Source organism: Pteropus alecto, unplaced genomic scaffold, assembly GCF_000325575.1.
Source record: "Pteropus alecto unplaced genomic scaffold, ASM32557v1 scaffold501, whole genome shotgun sequence".
In the NCBI taxonomy this organism is placed as follows: Eukaryota; Metazoa; Chordata; class Mammalia; order Chiroptera; family Pteropodidae; genus Pteropus; species Pteropus alecto.
In genome coordinates this window covers 85530-89783 of record NW_006431382.1, presented here as the reverse complement: position 1 = coordinate 89783, position 4254 = coordinate 85530, and positions in this window count along the sequence as shown.

Sequence of the window (4254 nt, the reverse complement as noted above, 5' to 3'; positions counted from 1 at the left end):
CTGTACTTCATATCCCTGTGACTGTTTTGGAACTACCAATTTGGACTTCTTCATCCCTTCACCATTTTCACTTGGCCCTAACCCTCCTCCCTTATGGCAATCACCAGTTTGTTTTCTGTATTTTTGAGTGCTATTACTGTGTTTGTTTCTTTTTTCCTTAAATTCCAAATATAATGAAATAATATGATATTTTTCTTTCTCTGTCTGATTTATTTCACTCAGCATAATACCTTCTAGCTCCATCCATGTCACTGCAAATGGTACAATTTTCTTTTTCTATGACCAAGTAATATTCCATTGCATATATGTACCACTACTTCTTTATCCAATTGTCTATTAATGAGCACTTAGATTGCTTCCATATTTTGGCTTTTGTAAATAGCACCACAGTTAATATAAGGATGCATAAATCTGTACAAATTAGTGTTTCAGATTTCCTCAGTTAAGTACTCAAAAGTGGAATTGCTGGGTCTTAAGGTAGTTCTATTTTTACCTTTTGAGGAACCTCCAAACTGTTTCCATGCAATTGCTTCACCAATTTGCAATCCCACCAACAGTGCACAAGGGTTTTCTTTTCTTCATATCCTCACCAACACTTGTTGTTTTTTGATTTATTGATGATAGTTTTTCTGACAGGTGTGAGGTGATATCTCATTGTGGTTTTAATTTTCATTTTTCTGATGATTATTGACCTTGAGCATTTTTTCATATGTATATTGGCCATCTATATTTACTCTTTCAAGAAATATCTATTCCAGTCTCCTGCTCATTTTTTAAATTGGATTGTTTGTTTGGTCTAGAGTTAAATGAATTCTTTATAAATTTTGGATATTAACCTCTTATCAGATATATCATAAGGAAATATTATTTCCCATTCAGTAAACTATCTTTTAGTTTTGTTGTTGGTTTCCTTTGCTGTGCAAAATATTTTAGTTTGATGTAGTCCCATTTGTTTATCTTTTCTTTTGTTTCTCTTACCTGATGTGATATGTCAGGAAAAAAAATATATTATTAAGAGCAATATCAGAGAGTTTACTGCCTATATTTTCTTCTAGAAGTTTTATGTTTTTGGGTCTTACATTTAAGTCTATAATCCATTTTGGGTTGATTCTCGTAAGAAGGTTGTCCAGATTCATTTTTTTTTTTTTTGCATGGATCAGACAAGTTTTCCCAAAACCACTTACTGGACAGACTGTCTTACCTAATCGTATATTCTTGCCTACTCTAGCTCTTGGTTTCATTTATCTTTTGTATTGTTTTTTTAGACTTTATTTTTTTTTATTTCCACATCCTTTCTTCTACTCACTTTCTGCTTTGTTTGCTGTACTTTATCTAAGATTTTCAAGTGTAAGATTAAATTTTTATTTGAGATTTTTCTTGTTACTCACGATAGGCCTGTATTGCAATGAATTTCCCTCTTATGACTGCTTTTGCTGTGTCCCATACATTTTTGAGTTGTGTTTTTATTTTCATTTGTCTAAAAGTATCTTTCGATCTCTTTCTTGATCTTATTGTAAACCCATTCATTGTTTAGTAACATATTATTTAGCCTCCATGTGTTTGTGTATTTTTTTGGCTTTTTTTAATTTTGTAATTGATTTCTAATTTTATACCATTGTAGCCAGAGAAGACACTTGATATGATTTCAATTTTCTTAAATTTACTGAGACTTGTTTTGTAGCCTAGCATGTGGCCTGTCCTGGCAAATATCTGGCTCATTTAAAAAGAATATGTATTCTGCTGCTTTGAAGTGAAATATTTAAAGACATCAATTAAATCCACCTCATCTATTCTGCCTTTTAAAGTCACTATTTCCTTGTTAATTATCTTTCTGGGAGACCTGTCCATTGGTGTCAATGGAGTGTTAAAATCTTCTAGTATGACTGTATTACTGTTGATCTCTCCCTTTATATTGGTCAATATTTGCTTTATATATTCGGGATTCCTATGTTGGGTGCATAGCTATTTACAAGGGTTATATCTTCTTGTTAGATTGATCCCTTTATTATTATCATGATATCCTTTTTTGTCTCTTATAGCCTTTGTTTTAAAGTCTATTTTGTCTGATATAAGCATTGCGACCTCAGCTTTTGGGTTATTTCTATTTTTATGCAATATATTTTTTCATTCCTTCACTTTCAGTCTCTGTGTGTCTTTTAACCTGAAGTGGTTCTCTTATAGACAGCATATGTATGGAATTTGTTTTCTTTTTCATTCAGCTACCCAATGGTTTTGATTGGAGCATTTAATTTTTTTATATTTAAATTGATTGTTGATAAGTACATAGTTATCGTTATTATTCAATTCACAGTTATGTTCTTTCCTCCTTCTTTTTTTTTTTTTTTTTTTTTTAAAGAAGTCCTTAACATCTCTTGTAATACTGTTTTGGTAGTTATAAACTCCTTGAGCTTTTTCTTGTCTGGGAAGCTCTTTATCTCTCCTTCAGTTTTCAATGATAGACTTGCTGGGTAGAGTAGTCTTGGTTGTAGGTCCTTGCTTTTTATCACTTGAATATATTGTGCCAATCCCTTTTGGACTGCAAAGTTTCTGTTAAGAAATCAGCTGATAGTCTTATGGGAGTGCTATTGTAAGTAACTAGCTGCCTTTCTCTTGTTGCTTTTAGAATTCTGCCTATCACCTTTGCCATTTTAATTATGATGTGTCTTGGTGTGGACGATTTGGGTTCATCTTGTCTGGCACTTTCTTTGTTTCCTAGACTTGTATGTATGTTTTCTTCACCAGTTTAGAGAAGTTCTCTGTCATTATTTCTTCAAATAAAATCTCACTTTCTTGCTCTCACTCTTCTCCTCCTGGTACCCCCATGATGTGAGTGTTGTTATGCTTGATGTTGTCCCAGAGGTCCCTTAAACTATCTTAAACTTTTTATTCTCTCTCTCTTTTCTTTCTTTTTGATGTTCCATTTGGCTGTTTTCTACAACAGTGTATTCCAAATCTCCAATTTGATCCTCTGCTTCATCTAATCGACTGTTGATGTCTTCTAGTGTATTCTTCACGTTAGTTATTGTATTCCTTGTTTTTTCTTTTTATATATGAATTATATTTTTACCAAACTGACAGGAAAGACTGCAAAGATTGCTAGTACACCAGTTTGGAGAACGGATGGAGAAACAAGCTTTATAATACATTATGAGGAAAATTTTATCTTTTATTTTTATTATTTTTTGGTATATAATGTTTGTTTGTTTGTTTGTTTGTTTAATATTTTATAGTGACATTGCTTAACGAAATCTGGCAAGTTTCTGGTGTACAATGTAACAGCAAGGCCTATATATGTAGCATTGTATATTCACTTCCCATAGTCAGATTTCTTTCTGTCACCACATATTTGACCCTTTTTACCCAACCTACTTCCCTTTCCCCTCTCTCCCCTATGGTAACCACTAATCTAATGTCCATATCCATGAGTCTCTATTTGTTTGCCCTGTTCATTTGTTGCTTTTAGATTTATATCTTACATAAAAGTGATATCATGTGGTTCTCAGGTCTTCTGTCTGGCTTTTTTCGCTAAGCAAGATTATCTTGAGGTCCATCCAAGGTGTTGCGAATGGCAGTATTTCATCTCTTCTTATAGCTGAGTAATATTCAATTGTATATATGTACCACAGCTTCTTTATCCAATCTTCTGTTGTAGGACACTTCGGTTGTTTCCATGTCCTGGCACTGTGAATAATACTGCTACGAACATCAGTGTGCAAATATTTTTTTTTGAATATTAGTTTTCTAATCTTTGGGGTAAATACTCAGTAGAAGGATTGCTGGATCAAATGGTAGATCAATTCTTAGTTTTTTTGAGGAAACTCCATGCTGTTTTCCATAGTGGCTATAACAATTTTCAGTCCCACCAGCAGCATATGAGGGGTCTTTTTTATCGCATCCTCTCCAACACCAGTTATTATTTGTACTGTTGATAACAGCTATTCTAACAGCTAGCGATTTTGAGCATGCCTTCATATGTTTCTTTGCCATTTGTATGTCTTCTTGGGAGGCGTTTCTGTTCAGGTACTCTGCCCATTTTTTGATTGGATCATTTGTTCTTTTGTTGTTATTGAGTTATATGAGTTCTTTGTATGAATATTAGGCTTTTATCGGAGGCATTGCTTGCAAATAGATTTTCCCATTCAGATGGTTAACTCTTTACATTGTTGATTATTCCTTCTGTTGTGTAGAAACTTTTTTAGTTTGATGTAGTCCCATTTATGTGTGCTTTTAATTCCTTTGCATTTGAGGTCAAAC